Source organism: Grammomys surdaster, unplaced genomic scaffold, assembly GCF_004785775.1.
Source record: "Grammomys surdaster isolate TR1022 unplaced genomic scaffold, NIH_TR_1.0 275, whole genome shotgun sequence".
Classification (NCBI taxonomy): Eukaryota; Metazoa; Chordata; class Mammalia; order Rodentia; family Muridae; genus Grammomys; species Grammomys surdaster.
In genome coordinates this window covers 1,775,635-1,790,005 of record NW_021604716.1, presented here as the reverse complement: position 1 = coordinate 1,790,005, position 14,371 = coordinate 1,775,635, and positions in this window count along the sequence as shown.

The window sequence follows — 14,371 nt, the reverse complement described above, 5'->3', positions numbered from 1 at the left end:
GTAATCTTCTTTGCATAGCAGTGACAGGTTTTCACCTTCCCTCCAAGGTTGGGGTTTTCATGGCTTTGTCTTGAGTCTCTCCATCTCTGTTGATGTTTCTGTGGGTAGGACCACGGCCTGCATAGGACTGAAACTTCTGCAGCTTGTGTGTCACTGCCCACCCCACCCCCAACTGAACAACCAGCCGATGCTTGAACTGAACACAGCAGACCAAAGGAGAGGATTGGCTCTTGATTCTTAGATGGTCGTTCTCTCCACCAGAATTTCTCCTGCTTGAACCTTTCCTGCTTTCACTAATCAGGTGAATTCCAGAATGCCTTGCCTGTCAATCCCCTGTATTTTTCTTGAGATTTCTTTGGCTAACACTTATTCTAGAATTCTTCCCCCTATTTCTGTTTCCTTAATGTTTTTTTCCTTTCTTTCCCTCTATTCACACGTGGCCGAGTCCCGCCTCACACTCTCCCCCCCCCCAATCTACATTCACTTTTCTCCACACACACAGTCTAATAACTGAAAAACTAAGACAAAAGTACTGGGCTTTCTGCACCTTCCTCTCTCTGCTGATAAAGGAAGATCAGCATTTGGGGGTCTGGGAAGACGGTTCTGTGGGTAAAGGGCTTGCTGATCAATCATGAGAACATGCCTGTAACTCCAATGCCAGGAGCACAGAGGTGGCAGATCCTGAGGTCCTCCTGGCTAGGCAGTTTCTAGACAAAACAGCAAAAGACCTGGTCTCAAAAGATAAGAATCATAGACAGAGACACTGGATATGGATCTCTCTGGCCTCCACACATGATGAGTAGACAAGCACAGACACACAGACACACTCAGACACACACACTCAGACACACACACTCAGACACACACACTCAGACACACACACTCAGACAAACACACACTTGGACACATACAAACACACATACAGACACACACACTTGGACAAATACAGACATAGACGTACACACATACACACAGAGAGACAGACAGAGATACACAGACACACACACACACTCAGACACACAGACACACTCACACACACACACACGCACATGCACATGAGTGTACACACATGCACACATTGTCCATTTTCTTTTCATTGCTCTCCACCAGTAGAGACCATGGAGGAGCCTAAGGGGGTGGATCACTTATATTCCTGTTATGGAGTAAAAAAAAAAAAAGACACTCATGTTCAACTCCCACCTTGTCAGTGATCACTGACAAGTCACTCACATTGAACCTCACTTTCATCTGTAGATTCAGGAAGCCTTGGCTAACCCCATAGTTCTGTGAGAACAATAACTTTGCTTTGGGGAGCAAAGAGAGAAAATACTAATGACTACTTGTAAGAAGAGACTGTTTCTCAGTCAGACACAAAGAAATAATAAAATAATGGGCTGCTCCTAGTGGCTGAACACTGAGTGTGATGGTTAGCATGAGAGCAGCTCCCAGAGGCTCATGGATCTGAGTATTTGGACCTCAGGTGGTAGAACTGTTTAGAAAGGATTAGAAGTGTGGCCTTCCTGAAGGAGGTGTCATTGGGGTTTCAAAGACTCAGGCCATTCCCAGTCTCTCACTGTCTCCCACGTGCTGATCAGAGGTAAGTCCTCTGTTACTGCCCCAGCACCATTCCTGCCTGCAGGCTGCTATGCTCCCTCCCCTGCTTATCTGGACTCAAACTCTCTGAAACAGAAAGCCCCAAATAAACCATTGCTTTTAAAGTCACATTGTAGCACGGTGTCTTACCACCACAACAAAAATGCAACTAAGATACCAAATCACAATAAATCTCAGAGTCAGAAAGAATAGAAATATTCCCAGAGAGAATGATGGAGTCTGTTGACTACCCCTCCCCCAGAGGCTACTTGCTGCTTTTCTCTCCTTTAAGTAATAGAGCCTCACATCTACCCCTCCTCCACACAAATGCATCAAATGCTAGTTAGGTATATAATCACCTAGCCAGACCCAATTCCCAGAGTGCCTTGTAGCTCTTGCAGAATGTGACCCAGTGAACCACCAGCAGAATGGTATATAAGCAATAGCAATGAGTGCAAGCCCAAGCTTGCTCATCCTTAGTTCTTTCCTTCCCTAGTTTGACAGGTATGGCTGAGAGTCCTGGATGCTTTGTTCCAGCTCTGTGATCTTGAAGCCTTCTCCACATTCCTCCACTGCTGCGATGTTCATCCTAAACTCGTGGTGCCAACAACCCACCCACTGAAGCTGTGAGCAAAGCAAGACTTCTCTTCACATGAGCTGTGTCTGTCAGGTATTTTATCACAGAAATACCACAAAGGCTGACTAATGCATTTCCCATTCATAGCATAGCAGGATACCATCTTATTTCAGACTTTGGTGATTATCAAGATGTCAAGCAGTTAAGTTCTTGACGAACAAATAGATTGTAGTTATGGTTATTGTGAAGGGCCAGCTTAACATTACAAACTCCATTTTGTTTTCAGACTCCATTTTATTAACTTGCCCTCTGAATGAACTCAGCTACTGGAAAAACCCCAATTTGTTCCAGGAGCCATGTCACCCTGGTAACATTCACAATTCCCCTGAGCAAATAGCCACTTCACTCCTAGTGACAATCAGTCAGTTCTTAAGGGGAAAGTACCTAATGTCTAAAAGTAGATTGATTCAGCTGGTAATCATTGTTCATACCAAGCTGAAATCATTACTAGCCAATAGAAGTGTGCCAAGCAAATGTCAACCAATCATGTAACTGCCAAGTTAGAAAGTCCCTCCTCGCCTTGCTCTACAGCAACCATGATAAACAGGCAATGCTTGTATCAGCTCAGGACCTTTCTATACCTTCCACTGTGCTAGAGAGGTTGGGGGGGGGGGTCTGAGCTCCAACTTGAGTAAAGATTCTTTGCTTTTGCACACAAGTTGGATTCCTGGTGGTCTCTGGTGTTCTGTGGAGACCTTGAGATCAGGGTATGGCAACTGTTAAAAAGGTATCATGGTAGAGACAGTTCAGGGACTCATGCAATAGGATTCTGAGGAAGAGAGACATGTTTACTATTTTGCGTGGTGGCCCATAGCTCTTAGCTTCAGCACTGTCAGCATTCCCAAATGCCATCCAGAGTGAAGGAAAAGGCAGTTAGCAAAATGACTAAATGCCCACAGGAGATGCGGAAAAGGAAGTACTTTCAAGTAAAGCAGCGACTTTTGCAGAGCTGGGATCAGGAGACATTTCTTTCTGCTTCTAGAAAGAGAAGAATTGCACCTGATGGGCACTATAAATTTTGTGGCTGGCCAAGGCTCCCTCTGTGGCCTTGACTTCTGGAAAGCCCCAAGCAGGTGTGCAGCTGTGTAACAGAACACACTGGCTGGCAAGATGGATTCTTCTGTGCTCGTGTTGTTTCTGATTCTGTATATGTAACCTGAATTATTTTCCCTTTCTTGTTTCTTCTAATTTATGTTGTGTTTGACATTTTATTAATTCTGTTAAGACTCTTAAATATTTTCTCAGAACAAAGAATTGATGGGTGGATGGATAAATGACAAGTAACCATAAAATCTTACAGTAGAAAAATATATTAGAAGCCATGTGATTCAATTCAGGTAATTTTTTCTGCAATATTCTTTAATAATGGCAAACCTTACTGCCTAATCTTAAGATTGACAGTGATTAGAAACTCCTCTGTAATAAAATGGTTAATTGTAGGTATCACCAGAATATTTTGACCTTTAAAAGAATAATTTGCTTTCCCTATGAAGAGTAATAATCAGTTATAATATTTTAATAAGTCAGAAATACAACATAGAAGGCTAGGGAGATGGCTCAATTACAGCCATAAGGACACGATGAATTCAATTCCCAGAATCTGTACCAAAAAATATAAGCCAGGACATAGTAACACACGCCTTTAATCCCACCACTCAGCAGGGAGAGGCAGGTGGCTCTCCTAGAGGTCCAGGACAGCCTGTACTACATAGCAAGTTCTAGAATAGCCAGAGCTACATAGAGAGACCTTGTCTCAAAAACAGGACAAAACAAACAAACAAAAACCAAATCAGGCATGGTAGTGCCTACTTATGATCTCGGCTCTTGGGAAACAGAAACATGTGAATCCTTGGGTCTTGCTTGGCTAAACCAGTTCTAGGCCAGAGAGAGACCTGTCATATATCACCCCACATATATACATACAAAAAGATGGAAGGCTTCTGAGAAATAACATCCAAGATTGCCCCATGATCTACAAGGTAGGGAACCAACAAGAGAGAAGTATGGGTTTCTGGGCAAGAGGGTGAATTAAAACCAAGTAAAATGGTATATATGTATAAAAAAGAATGGATCTATTCACTTGTATGCAAATGTGAAAAATAAAATAAACGTTAGAGAAAGGGAAGGAAGCACATAAGAGCAAAACGGGTGGACGCGGGTCTTCTCAGTCAGCAGCATTAGCTGTGTGTGATCCTTAGTATTTTCGCACTACCAGCCAGATATCTGTGTTTGTGATTCTGCCCGTACTCAATTCAGAGCTTCTCCTGTTCTGTATCATAAATAAAAAATGTGGTGCACATCAAGAAACTAGAAAGATCACCCACACAAAGTGAGGGAGTGTTTGAAAATTATACACCTGATAAGGGACTTACACTGGAGTGTACAGACAGCTGCTTAACTTAATAAGGAAAAGATGAATAACCCAATTTAGAAATAATCAAAGGCTCTGAATTGAGGTTTCTCTACATTAGATATCAGAATGGCCAATAAGTACAAGAAAAAAGGACACTTGACATAATTGGCCATCAGAGAAATCTAAATCAACACCAAACATGGTACCAGTTCATGCCACCAGCACATCTATGTGAAAGAGAGCTTGATAGTAAATGTCAGCAAGCATGCAGAGAAGCTATAACCCTCGTACACTACTGAGAGACCAGGAAATGCTGCAGCCACGTGGGAAATCAGTCTCTGTAGTCCCCAAAAGTTTACATATCTGACCTGCTAATTCCACTCTAGCTGTCTACCCAAGAAAAATGAAAATAGATCTCCAAAACCCATCTTTGTTCCAAGAGTTCTAGAAACATTGTTCATGTAATAAAACGATTCAAATCCTGTTGGCTGACACACGTATACAATGAAGTTTACTTATATTGTAGAATTTTTTTCGGCTGCAAAAAAAATGTACTGAGGCATTCTCCAGCATGGATGGGGAAGAGTCTTCCAGCACGGTTGGAAAATTCTCCAGTGTGGATGGGAAAGGATTTGAATGAAGCTATTTGGAAGAAGACAGTCAAAAAAGGCATTAATATCTATGTATAGACTCTATATAAAAGATACAGAATAGACAAATTTATACAGACAGAAATCTGATTTAGTTGCCTACAGCTTGGGCAGGGGATCGAGTGGGAAGGACTGAGGGGACAGAATGATGGCTGCAGAGTCTTATTGTAGGACGATGGTGTAAATGCAAGTTTGATTGTGGGGAGAGCTGTATAACTTTATGACTATACTAAAATCCAATGAACTCTGTATTTCAATTAATTGTAGAGTAGGTGATTATATTTCAACGGAGGGATCATTTTTAAATGAGGTATAAGTATTGTTTCAATCCTTGTTCTGAGCTCCAGCCCATCCCCCCAATACATAGTTAACAAGATGTGGAGGTTACTTTTTATCTTCAACCTGATACAACCTAGACAAGAGGAAACCTCAGTTAAATACTTGCTTCAATCAAATTGGCCCATGGCCGTATCTCTGAGAAATTGTCTTGATTGCTGATTGATGTGAGAGGGCCCAGCTCACTGTAGGGAACACCATCCGTAGGCAGGTGGTCCTGGGCTGTACTAGAAAGCTGAGCTGAGCCAGAGAGGGAGTCAGTATGCAGCATTCCTCCCTGGCTTCCGCTTCAGGTTCCTGCCTTGAGTTCCCGCCCTTACTCCCCACAGTGGACTGCCATGTGGAAGTGTAAGCTGAAACAGACCATTTCTGCAATAGGATGATTTGGCCTATACTGTTTATCACAGCAAAAAGAAGGCAAACTAGAAGATAAGCAAAGAGAATCCAGAAGACTCTCCAGGAGGATCAAAGTGTGAGTTCCTAACATCCACTCTGTCGTCGTCGTGTGTGAGACCGGAAGTGACACCAGGTTCCCCTCACTGCTACTTGCCAAAATCCAGTCACTTTGAAAATTCCTCCGGGGTCCCCTTCTGAATTGGAATCATGGGGGAGAGCTGTCCGAGTGGCTGAGCCAAGGGAAGCCATCTGATCAACTAAGCCTAGGCCACAGGCTTGCAACTAAACTGCAAAGGAGGCTGAAGAAATTTGTTCTGGCTTCGACTGTAGAGTCAGGTTGCATAAGTGCGTGCCTCTGATGACTGACAGAAGGACGTTTCTTAGCTTTCCTTTCCTGATTCCAAGTGGACAGAATGAATCTGAGTTTTCTTCTGCTGCTTGGAAAGCTGTATAGTCAACTTTTGTTTTTTGAATACTTGCATAAGCAGAAGATCTGCCTGTAAATTCAGGCATTGTGTGTATATCTCAGCTCTAGTCTGCATGCTCAGCTCTGTTTTAGTAACCTGATTTCTGTTAGTGCATTTCCACCATGAAAATATCAAATGCACCAAGTCCCTGCCATGCACACACTTCAGAGAAACAACTCTTGGACATTTCAGAGTATAACCCTGTTTGTTTGCTTTTTTTTAAATTCCCATTGACATTTCAACTATTACTATAACACTCTTCCCTGGTGTGGGGTCCCTGGGCCTGTTTTAGCCTTCAGACTGCTCCTTATCAGTCTACAATAAGCGTGGGAATTGAGTAGTCTAGAACCCTTGTGAACTGCTGTGATACCCAAACGTATAATTTTATATTTCACACAGTATCATTCCAGGATGGATTGGAAATTTAAAACTGACCATCACCACAGGTTGTTTGAGGGGTGCATCCTGAAAGATTCTCATGGCTTTTTTGTTGTTGTTCCAATCACTTGATATAATATGTTACATGTTACATCTATATTATATATGCATATATTATCCTCCCAGCTACTGAATGTCCCACTATCTGATTATGAACATATTCCTCCCCAACCTGTCGTATGCTTTTGACAATGGATTCTTACACTTTTGCTCAAAACCACCCATTCTGCCTTCCATCTTCCAGTCTGGTCTCCTAACCGGCATAGCATGAAGGAGCTAAAAGAAGTAGCAGAGTTTAAAACAAAAAAGAAGCCATATGAATTACAAATATCATCTTTCTCTTTCTCCTACATAAAATCAGGAAGGCTGCATGAAAACACTTGTGAGTGTTTCTGGGTGCTGGGATAAGGTAAAGAAGTTATATGCTTCTGCAAACTTGAAATGTTCTATTTGACTGTTTCATGTTATAAAGACAGAAACAAAGGCTGGGGATGGGGGAGGGTTCAGCCATTAAAAGGTTAGGCTCACAACCTACAATATAAAGGAAGAAGCAAACACGTGTCCTCATCTCCTGGCTTCCATGGATTGTCTATGGATTTTCCTTCCTATGACCTGGATCCCAGTGGGGAACATCCTCAGCTTCATCCATCACTCCTGGAAAGCCTTTGGAACGCAGTCAGAACACTGCTATCTTGACACTCAGATATCAAGTCCACATCAGAACTGACCTGAAAACATTGGGATGTCTGTGGACTTATGGCTTGAGGACGTATGGCTTGTCCTCTCCCCCCTTTCTACCAAACTCTGTGCTTAATTCTTTTATTAAGAAATTATTCGGTCTGGTCCTTTTGGCTGGGGCAGACACAGAGCTGGTCTGCTTCTGTGGAGATACTGAATCCTGAGCCATCCTAGAGGAGCCACTGCACTCAGAGCAGCAGGTAAGAACCCCACCTCACTCTCTAAGCCCCAGAGTTATATCTGGGAGCTAGAAACACTCAGGACCCACCAGCTACCCAAACCCCGCCCCTCCAGAATTCCACTTCCCTTCTGCCCCTGCCTGGTCCTTTTGGCTGGGGCAGACACATAGCTGGTCTGCTCCTGTGGAGATAATGAATCCTGAGCCATCCTAGAGGAGCCACTGCACTCAGAGCAGCAAAGAAGCAACTGCACTCAGAGCAGCAGACACCTAGCTGGTTTGCACTTGTGGAGACATCGTATCCTGAGCCATCCTAGAGGAACCACTGCACCCAGAGCAGAAGGATTTCCAGATCCTAGAGGTGGCCTGAGTCCAAGGAGTTCTTCCACCCAGGAGATTAGGATCATAAGACCACAGAGACATCTGGACTCTGAGGAGCTCTGACACAAGCAAGATAACTGGAAATACAGACTCCAGACTTACACAGTGAGGGCAGGTAACACTAGAGCTAACCAGATGGCGAAAGGCAAGCGCAAGAACATAAGCAACAGAAATCAAAGTTACTTGGCATCATCAGTACCCAGTTCTCCCAATATAGCAAGCCCTGAACACCCCATCACACCTGAAAAGCAGGATTCAGAATTAAAATCACTTCTCATGATGATGATAGAGGATTATAAGAAGGACATAAGTAACTCCCTTAAAGAAATACAGGAGAGTACAAGTAAACAGGTAGAAGACTTTAAAGAGGAAACACAGAAATCCCTTAAAGAACTGCAAGAAAACACAAAGTAGGAATTAAACAAAAACATCCAGGATCTGAAAATGGAAATAGAAACAATAAAGAAATCTCAAAGGGAGACAACCATGGAGAAAGAAAACCTAAGAAAGAGAACAGGAGTCATAGACGCAAGCATCACCAACCGAATACAAGAGATAGAAGAGAGAATCTCATGTGCAGAAGATAATATGGAAAACATTGACACAGCTGTCAAAGAAAATGCAAAGTGCAAAAAGCTCCTAACCCGAAACATCCAGGAAATCCAGGACACAATGAGAAGACCAAACCTAAGGATAATAGGTATAGATGAGAAGGAAGATTCCCAACTTAAAGGGCCACTAAATATCTTCAACAAAATTATTGAGGAAAACTTCCCTAACCTAAAGAACGAGATGCCCATAAACATACAAGAAGCCTACAGAACACCAAATAGACTAGACCAGAAAAGAAATACTTCTTGTCATATAATAATCAAAACGTCAAATGCACAAAACAAAGAAAAAATACTAAAAGCAGTAAGGGAAAAAGGTCACAAGTAACATATAAAGGCAGACCTATAAGAATTACACCAGACTTCTCACCAGAGACTATAAAAGCCAGAAGAGCCTGGACTGACATCATACAGACCCTAAGAGCATACACATGCCAGCACAGACTACTATACCCAGCAAAACTCTCAATCACTATAGATGGTGAAACCAAGATATTCCATGACAAAACCAAATTTGCACAATATCTTCCCACAAACCCAGCACTTCAAAGGATAACTGATGGAAAACACCAACACAAGGAGGGAAACTACAGCCTAGAAAAAGCAAGGAAGTAATCTTCCAACAACCCCAAAAGAAGATAGCTATACAAACATAATTCTACCTCTAGTAACAAAAATAACAGGAAGCCACAATCATTTTTCCTTAATATCTCTTAACATTAAGGGATTCAATTCCCCAATAAAAAGATGCAGACTATCAAACTGGATACACGAACAGAACCCAGAATTTTGCTGCATACAAGAAACACACCTCAGTGACAAAGACAGACACTACCTCAGAATAAAAGGATGGAAAACAATTTTCCAAGCAAATGGACCCAAGAAACAAGCTGGAGTAGCCATTCTAATATCAAGTAAAATCGACTTTCATCCAAAAGTAATCAAAAAAGATAAGGAAGGACACTTCATACTCATCAAAGGAAAAATCTACCAAGATGAACTCTCAATTCTGAACATCTATGCTCCAAATGCAAGGGTACCTACATACATAAAAGAAACTTTACTAAAGCTCAAAACACACATTACACCTCACACAATAATAGTGGGGGATTTCAACACCCTACTCTCAGCAATGGACAGATCATGGAAACAAAAACTAAACCAAGACACTTTGAAATTAACAGAAGTTATGAACCAAATGGACTTAACAGATATCTATAGAACATTTCATCCTAAAACAAAAGAATATACCTCTTTCTCAGCACCTCATGGTACCTTCTCCAAAATAGACCATATAATTGGTCACAAAACAGGCCTCTACAGATACAAAAAGATTGAAATAATCCATTGCATCTTATCAGATCACCATGGAATAAGACTGGTCTTTAATAATGACAAAACCAATGGAAACCCCACACACACATACACATGGAAACTGAACAAGTCTACTTAATGATGACTTGATCAAGGAAGAAATAAAGAAAGAAATTAAAGACTTTTTAGAATTTAATGAAAATGAGGACACATCATACCAAAACTTGTGGGACTCCATAAAGGCAGTGCTAAGAGGAAAACTCATAGCTCTAAGTGCCTACAAAAAGAAACTGGAGAGAGCACACACTAACAACTTGACAGCACAACTAAAAGTTCTAGAACAAAAAGAAGCAAATACACCCAAGAGGAGTAGAAGGCAGGAAATAAACTCAGGGCTGAAATCAACCGTATAGAAACAGAAAGAACAATACAAAATATCAACAAAACCAGGAGCTGGTTCTTTGAGAAAATCAACAAGATTGATAAACACTTAGCCAGATTAACCAGAGGGCACAGAGACAGTATCCAAATTAATAAAATCAGAAGTGAAAAGGGAGACATAACAAGAGAAACTGAGGAAATTCAAAAAATCATCAGATCCTATTACAAAGGCCTATACTCAACAAAACTGGAAAACCTGGATGAAATGGACAACTTCCTAGACAGATACCAGGTACCAAAGTTAAATCAGGAGCAGATAAACCATCTAAACAGTCCCATAACCCCTAAGGAAATAGCAGCAGCCATTAAAAGTCTCCCCACCAAAAAAAAGCCCGGGACCAGATGGTTTTAGTGCAGAATTCTATCAGACCTTCAAGGAAGACCAATTCTCTTCAAACTGTTTCACAAAATAGAAACAGAAGGAACACTACCCAATTTGTTCTATGAAGCTACAATTACACTCATACCTAAACCACACAAAGACCCAACAAAGCAAGAGAACTTCAGACCAATCTCCCTTATGAACATTGATGTAAAAATACTCAATAAAATTCTAGCAAACCGAATCCAAGAATACATCAAAACAATCATCCATCATGATCAAGTAGGTTTTATCCCAGGAATGCAGGGATGGTTCAATATTCGGAAATCCATCAATGTAATCCACTATATAAACAAACTCAAAGGAAAAAAAAAAACACATGATCATCTCACTAGATGCTGAGAAAGCATTTGACAAAATTCAACATCCCTTCATGATAAAAGTCTTGGAAAGATCAGGAATTCAAGACCCCTACATAAACATAGTAAAAGCAATTTACAGCAAACCAGTAGCCAACATCAAACTAAATGGAGAGAAACTTGAAGCAATCCCACTAAAATCAGGGACTAGACAAGGCTGCCCACTCTCCCCCTATCTATTCAATATAGTACTGGAAGTCCTAGCCAGAGCAATTAGGCAACACAAGGAGGTCAAAGGGATACAAATTGGAAAGGAAGAAGTCAAAATCTCACTATTTGCAGATGATATGATAGTATACTTAAGTGACCCCAAAACTTGCACCAGAGAACTCCTAAACCTGATAAACAACTTCAGCAAAGTGGCTGGTTATAAAATCAACTCAAATAAATCCGTAGCCTTCCTCTACATGAAAGATAAACATACTGAAAAAGAAATTAGGGAAATGACACCCTTCACAATAGTTGCAAATAATATAAAATACCTTGGTGTGAATCTAACCAAGCAAGTAAAAGACCCGTATGACAAGAACTTCAAATCCCTGAAGAAAGAAATCAAAGAAGATCTCAGAAGATGGAAAGATCTCCCATGCTCATGGATTGGCAGGATTAATATAATAAAAATGGCCATCTTGCCAAAAACAATCTACAGATTCAATGCAATTCCCATTAAAATCCCAACTCAATTCTTCACAGAGTTAGAAAAGGAAATTCTCAAATTCATATGGAATAACAAAAACCCCAGGATAGTGAAAACTCTTCTCAAAAATAAAAGAACTTCTGGGTATCCAATCCCAGAAAAACAAGAGAAAGAGGGACTCCCAGGAGCTTTAACTCAGGCAGCATCCCAGGTAAAAATGAATCACCCGTGATGTTTGCTGTTAGAAGATCCAGATGCTGGCCTCCAAACTTATACTACTCAGACCTTTGAAGGGCCACTGACAAGAACATCAAACAGCTAGAGATTGACATCACTAATCTGAAGAAATCCCTCATTTCGCCGTCTGAAGAGACCTCCTAAAATCGCAAAGATACTTATTGGACTTGATTTACTCTAGTACAATAGAAAAGGCTGTGTACAGCTCTTGACTGTGTACAGTCCTTAAAGAAGAAGGTTGCCTTTACATAGACAAGACAAGGAGGGTTAAAGAGAGCATGAAATAGGTCAGTGAAGGCCCTAAGAAAAATCAGAGAGAGAAAGAGACAGATAAATGCTGGTACAAGAATTGGTCTCCAGCCTCTCCAAGGTTGTCAACCCTATTTCCTCCCATCTTGGGACCATTATTTGGGTTCTCTTTGCTTTTTTCTGCTGGTCCCTGGCCCTCAAATAGGTGGACTAACTCTGTGATACAACAGATAAATAATTTGGTAGCAAAACCTACTCAGATACATTATCATAAGTTAGCTATGGAGGACCACGAGACTCACGATGAGGTTGTTACTTTATACAGGTTGTTCCCAAAACCCATCTCCACCCAACCTAAAAGGGGGGACTTCTGCCCCTAGACCAAGCAGAGAGGGACCACCCAGAATCCCCTCTGACAGGCGATCTGAATTCTTGCTTAGGCTTCGAGGCTAAGCACTGCAAGGAAATATAAATAAAAGATAAAAATATCTCTCTGGGTTCCCTGAGGGACAAGCCTGACTGCATAGGGGTTGATGTCAAAAGTATCCCCTCTCCAGGAAAAAGACATCAGGATGGGTATGGCCCTCATGTCTCACTGGACAATGACAGGGGGACTGGAGCCATTACAAGGTCCCCTTCAAATACTGGAGGTCAGGCCTCTATCTCTGCCTTCGCAAGTTTAGAATTGCCACAGCCCTTCTATACTTAGAGAAGGGAGGAGATGTCAGGGGCAGCCCTGCTTACACACTGAAGGCCTAAAATCAGCCATAGGCCTAAAATCAGCAATAGGCCTGTCATACATGTATACTAACACCAAGTCTTGGGTCTCAGTGGAAAAACATTGAAATAGATGGCTATAAGCTAATGTAAACAGGCAGCTTTTGTGGAAATTTACAAGCCTGAGTAGTCATAGACCTTGTAAATAGGTAGCCTTGGCAGACAATACCAACTTAGATAAGGACAAGTGAGTCATAGGCAGAGTCATAGTGACTTGTCCCCTGAACCTTCACCCAACCGATACCCGGTTCTGAAGATATCTGTATTCCCCCTGAACACCCACACTCCAGTGTGATTCCCTTCCCCACATCCTGCCTTTCTGTGTTTATAACCCCTGTGTGAATGAATTACGATTTGAGAAAAAATAAATTATAAAAAAAAAAACTTCTGGAGGAATCACCATCCCTGACCTCAAGCTGTACAGTGATAAAAACTACATGGTATTGGTACAGAGACAGGCAGGAAGATCAATGTAATAGAATTGAAGACCCATAAATGAACCCACACACCTATGGTCACTTGATCTTTGACAAAGGAGCTAAAACTGTCCAGTGGAAAAAGGACAGCATTTTCAACAAATGGTGCTGGTTCAACTGGAGGACAACATGTAGAAGAATGAAAATTGATCCATTCTTATCTCCTTGTACAAAACTTAAGTCTAAGTGGATAAAGGACCTCCACATAAAACCAGATACACTGAAACTAATAGAAGAGAAGAAGGGGAAGAACCTCGAATACTTGGGCACAGGGGAAAAGTTCCTGAACAGAACACCATTGGCATATGCTTTAAGATCAAGAATTGACAAATGAGACTTCATAAAATTGCAAAGTTCCTGTAAGGCAAAGGACACTGTCAATAGGACAAAACGACAACCAACAAATTGGGAAAAGATCTTTATCAATCCTACATCTGATAGAGGGCTAATATCCAATATATACAAATAACTCAAGAAGTTAGACTCCAGACAACCAAATAACCCTATTAAAAAATGGGGTATAGAGCTTAACAGAGAATTTTCTACTGGGGAAACTGGAATGGCTGAGAAGCACCTAAAGAAATGTTCAGTATCCTTAGTTGTCAGGAAAATGCAAATCAAAACAACCCTGAGATTCCATCTCACACCAGTCAGAATGGCTAAGATTAAAAACTCAGGTGATAGTAGATGCTGGCGAGGGTGTGGAGAAAGAGGAACACTC